The sequence below is a fragment of the Triticum dicoccoides genome, chromosome 4A, assembly GCF_002162155.2.
Source record: "Triticum dicoccoides isolate Atlit2015 ecotype Zavitan chromosome 4A, WEW_v2.0, whole genome shotgun sequence".
Taxonomy (NCBI): domain Eukaryota; kingdom Viridiplantae; phylum Streptophyta; class Magnoliopsida; order Poales; family Poaceae; genus Triticum; species Triticum dicoccoides.
In genome coordinates, this window is record NC_041386.1 from 350585585 (window position 1) to 350591584 (window position 6000).

Consider the following 6000-nt stretch of genomic DNA (forward strand, 5'->3'; position numbering starts at 1 on the left):
CTGTGGAGATCTATTCGATGTAATCTTATTTTGCGGTGTGTTTGTTGAGACCGATGAATTGTGGGTTTATGATCAAGTTTATCTTTGAACAATATTTGAATCTTCTCTGAATTCTTTTATGTATGATTGGTTATCTTTGCAAGTCTCTTCCAATTATCAGTTTGGTTCGGCCTAATACATTGATCTTTCTTGCAATGAGAGAAGTGCTTAGCTTTGGGTTCAATCTTGCGTTGTCCTTTCCCAGTGATAGTAGGGGCAGCAAGGCACGTATTGTATTGTTGCCATCGAGGATAACAAGATGGGGTTTATATCATATCGCACGAGTTTATCCCTCTACATCACGTCATCTGAATCATGTTGCCATCGAGGATAACAAGATGGGGTTACAATACACTATTTTTTGAGAGTCCTACAAAACAACATGGTAATTTGCTTTAATTATTTTAGGCATTCAAGATTAATAAAAAAATCTTATGAGTGTGTTGAATACTATGAGAAGTTTGAAACTTGATAATTGTTTTGAGATATGGATATGGTGATATTAGAGTCGTGCTAGTTGAGTAGTTGTGAATTTGAGAAATGCTTGTGTTGAAGTTTGTGATTCCCGTAGCATGCACATATGGTGAACCATTATGTTAAGAAGTCGGAGCATGATGTATTTATTGATTTTCCTCCTTAGGAGTGGCGGTCGGGGACGAGCGATGGTCTTTTCCTACCAATCTATCCCCTAGGAGCATGCGCGTAGTACTTTGCTTCGATAACTAATAGATTTTTGCAATAAGTATGTGAGTTCTTTATGACTAATGTTGAGTCCATGGATTATACGCACTCTCACCCTTCCACCATTGCTAGCCTCTCTAATATCGCGCACCTTTCGCCGGTATCATACATCCACCATATACCTTCCTGAAAATAGCCACCATACCTACCTATCATGGCATTTCCATAGCCATTCCGAGATATATTGCCATGCAACTTTCCACCATTCCGTTTACTATGACACGCTCCATCATTGTCATATTGCTTCGCATGATCACGTAGTTGACATTTTAGTTGTGGCAAAGCCACCGTTCATAATTCTTTCATATAAGTCACTCATGCATCATTGCTATCCCAGTATACCGCCGGAGGCATTCATATAGAGTCATACTTTGTTCTAGTATCGAGTTGTAATCATTGAGTTGTAAAGAAATAGAAGTGTGATGATCATCATTCATAGAGTATTGTCCCCCCAAAAAAGAGAAAGGCCAAAAAAAGAATAAATAAATAAATAAAAATGGGCAATACTACTATTCTTTTTTTCCACACTTGTGCTTCAAAGTAGCACCATGATCTTCATGATAGAGAGTCTCCTATGCTATCAGTTTCATATACTAGTGGGAATTTTTCATTATAGAACTTGGCTTGTATATTCCAACGATGGGCTTCCTCAAAATGCCATAGGTCTTCGTGAGCAAGCAAGTTGGATTCACACCCACTTAGTTCTTTTTTTGAGCTTTCATATACTTATAGCTCTAGTGCATCCGTTGCATGGCAATCCCTACTCACTCACATTGATATCTATTAGTGGGCATCTCCATAGCCCGTTGATACGCCTAGTTGATGTGAGACTATCCTCTCCCTTTTTGTCTTCTAGACAACCTCCATTCTATTCCACATATAGTGCTATGTCCATGGCTCACGCTCATGTATTGCGTGAAGATTGAAAAAGTTTGAGAACACCAAAAGTATGAAACAATTGCTTGGCTTGTCATCGGGGTTGCGGATGATTTAAATACTTTGTGTGGTGAAGATGGAGCATAGCCCGACTATATGATTTTGTAGGGACAACTTTGTTTGGCCATGTTATTTTGAAGAAACATAATTGCTTAGTTAGTATGCTTGAAGTATTATTATTTCTATCTCAATATTGAACTTTTGTCTTGAATCTTTCGGATCTAAATATTCATACCACAATTAAGAGAATTACACTGAAATTATGCCAAGTAGCATTCCACATCAAAAGTTCTATTTTTATCATTTACCTACTCGAGGACGAGCAGGAATTAATCTTGGGGATGCTTGATAGTCTCCAACGTATCTATAATTTTTGACTGTTCCATGCTATATTATATCCTGTTTTGGACATTATTGGGCTTTATTATACACTTTTATATTATTTTTCAGACTAACCTATTAACCGGAGGCCCAACCCAGAATTGTTGTTTTTCCCTATTTTAGGGGTTCACAGAAAAAGAATATCAAACGGAGTCCAAACGGAATGAAACCTTCGGGAACGTGATTTTTGGAACAAACATGATCCAGAGGACTTGGACCCTATGTCAAGCAATCAACCAGGAAGGCACGAGGTAGGGGGCGCGCCTACCCCGCGAGGCGCGCCCTCCACCCTGGTGGGGCCCATGTTGCTCCATCGACGTACTCCTTCCTCCTATATATACCTACGTACCCCCAAACTACCAGATACAGAGCCAAAACCTTAATTCCACCGCCCTAACTTTCTGTATCCATGAGATCCCATCTTGGGACCTTTTCCAGAGTTCCGCCGGAGGGGGTATCGATCAAGGAGAGCTTCTACATCAACACCATAGCACCTCCGATGAAGTGTGAGTAGTTTACTTCAGACCAACGGGTCCATAGTTATTAGCTAGATGGCTTCTTCTCTCTTTTTGGATCTCAATACAAAGTTCTCCCCCTCTCTTGTGGAGATCTATTCGATGTAATCTTCTTTTGCGGTGTGTTTGTTGAGACCGATGAATTGTGGGTTTATGATCAAGTTTATCTATGAACAATATTTGAATCTTCTCTGAATTCTTTTATGTATGATTGGTTATCTTTGCAAGTCTCTTCGAATTATCAGTTTGGTTTGGCCTACTAGATTCATCTTTCTTGCAATGGGAGAAGTGCTTAGCTTTGGGTTCAGTCTTGCGGTGTTCTTTCCCAATGACAGTAGGGGTAGCAAGGCACGTATTGTATTGTTGCCATCGAGGATAACAAGATGGGGTTTATATCATATTGCATGAGTTTATCCCTCTACATCATGTCATCTTGCTTAAAGGGTTATTCTGTTCTCTTGGACTTAATACTCTAGATGCATGCTGGATAGCGGTCGATGTGTGGAGTAATAGTAGTAGATACAGGCAGGAGTCGGTCTACTTGTCTTGGACATGATGCCTATATACATGATCATACCTATATATTATCATAACTATGCTCAATTCTGTCAATTGCTCAATAGTAATTTGTTCACCCACCGTAATACTTATGCTCTCGAGAGAAGCCTCTAGTGAAACTTATGGCCCCCGGGTCTATTTTCCATCATATTAATCTTCCAATACTTAGTTATTTCCTTTTCCATTTATTTTACTTGCATCTTTATTTCTCTTTATCATGAAAATACCAAAGATATTATCTTATCATATCTATCAGATCTCACTCTTGTAGGTGACCGTGAAGGGATTGACAACCCCTTTATCGCGGTCGTTGCGTGGAGTTTATTTGTTTGTGTAGGTGCGAGGGACTCATGCGTGGCCTCCTACTGGATTGATACCTTGGTTCTCAAAAACTGAGGGAAATACTTATGGTGCTCTGCTGCATCACCCTTTCCTTTTCAAGGGAAAACCAATGCGGGAATGATCATTGTTTGGTTTTGATCACGAGGTGGTCGAGAAGGTATATTGCTTGGCCGGTTAGCCAAGAGTGATATGCTTATGGAGATCTGAGATGGTGATTTATTAGTATTGTATCAGTTTCATACCATGCTTAGTAGTTGTTTCATCATAATAGTTGTTAATTTAATTAACCTATTAAATGCTATGTTATTGTCTTGCCTTGATGTTTATGGTTGTTGTGAGCTTGCAAGTACATTCAATGTACTGACCTGGCGTGTCATGCCAGATTGCAGGTGATGCCACGATTGCTTGATTTCTTGTCGATGGTTGCCGTGCGTGCGAGATAGACCGTGTCCCAGCCAGAGTCCCTGCGGAGTAGAGTTCACCACCTTCGTCGTTGTTCCGCTGCTACGAGTTGTTTCGCTGCTAGGATAGAGCAAGTGTAGTATCACAGGCGTAGTGTCGCCGTGCTGATGTGCTTCTTTGTCACATCAGACCCTTGTATTATTATTCTTGTATTAAGAGCTTATTTGTTCTATGTCAAGCAGTGTTGTATTCCAGAGACCTCTCCTCGATCTCTGGGCTGGAATACGGGGCGTTCCGGTTTCTCTGAGCCGGGGTGCCACAACAACTAGGGTTTAGCCATTAAGATCTCGAGGTAGATCAACTCTTGTAACCCCAATACTCATCAAATACAATCAAGCAGGACGTAGGGTTTTACCTCCATTAAGAGGTACCGAACCTGGGTAAACATTGTGTCCCACTTGTCCTTTGTTACCATCGATCCTCAGACGCACAGTTCGGGTCCCCCTACCCAAGATCTGCCGCTTTTGACACCGACATTGGTGATTTCATCGAGAGTTCCATTGTGTCACCGGTAGAAGGATCGATGGCTCGCCTTGTCATCAATAATAATATCACTTCTGGGAGGGACCTAACTTTAGGACAGGTCTTCCAGCTCGACAGTTTCACAATGGGCGCTCGCACGGCTATTAAGCCAACATCGGCCCAAACAATTGCCAAACATCACCTCTGCATCGCCCTCAAGCACTCCAAAAAGATGGATCCAGCGGATATCTCATCCTTGAATAAGCTGCTAGATCACATCACCGCCCTGGGACTTGTAGTAGACTATGATCGGATCGGGCTCAAACCCGATCTGAGGGAAATCAAGTCCCCGCCGATCACCCATCTAGTAGCGGTCATTGAGGAACAAGTCGGAAACACTTCTTCCCCTAAGTTAAAGACCAGCTATGTCCGGATATCTGAGCTCCTCAACCCGGACACCCTCCCTCGTCATGAGACATCACTTCCTCTGAACTCAGGGTTCGACATAGCGCCCGGAAAGTACTTGGATCTTCCTGGACCCGAACTGGTGACTTCAGAGATTTTTCAAGCTCCAGATTCAATCTTGGGTCAGGATTCGGGTTTTTACCCACCCACCCACCACAATCAATACTCTCCAAGTAATTCAGGCCCTCTAGACATATGTGACCTAATGTATGTCATGCAGCAACCTCAGAAACTGGTCCATCACTTTTAGGCCACATTCCTCCTTATTAAAAACAAGATCGAAGATTGTGCGACGATGGAGCAGTTTCGATTTTTTATCGTAGTTGTACGGACAAGGATATTCTGAACGCCCACAACCATCGTCGCATACAAACCTTTACAGAATTATCACACTTAGTACAGCAGTATTGTGCGATGGAAACCACATGGAAGGCCCAAAAAGCCCGGTTGGAACCTGCTATCTTTAAGCGGTCCACCACATAGGCAAAATGGATACACCCCTATGAGGCATCCGATCATAAGCCCGTTGGCAAGAAAAACAAACCCCTCACGGGGCACAAAACAGTTCTTGACAAACTCCTCTTCAAACCCTATCAGATACATGCGACACCGAGTACCGAACCAATTGCGGGCATGTTGGGTACTCTGGCAAGTGGCTAAAAGAGGTGAGACTATCCTCACCAACATTACTCCAGAGAAGAATTTTTCGGAGGATGACGATCTTAATGTCTTTACTATCTTTGAGACCTTCTCTTCAAATAATCAGCGCAAAAGGGCGCTCCTCGACCTCGCCGAAATCAACCAAGTAACCGCAATGAGCCATTGGATTGACGCGGCCATAACTAGCTTTCGACTCACCAAAGTGCTCATGGACGGTGACAGCGGACTTATCCTCGTTTATGAGGACACGCTCGACAAAATGCAAATTGAAAAGGCCCGCATCGAGCAAAGTAATACCACCTTTTGAGGCATCATCCCAAGTAGAGAAGCACGATACACTGGGAAAATCAAACTTGATGTAGTATTTGGGATGCCTGAGAATTACATGTCCGAAGAGTTGCTCTTCCACGTGGCCCCCATCAACAGCGGATATCACACC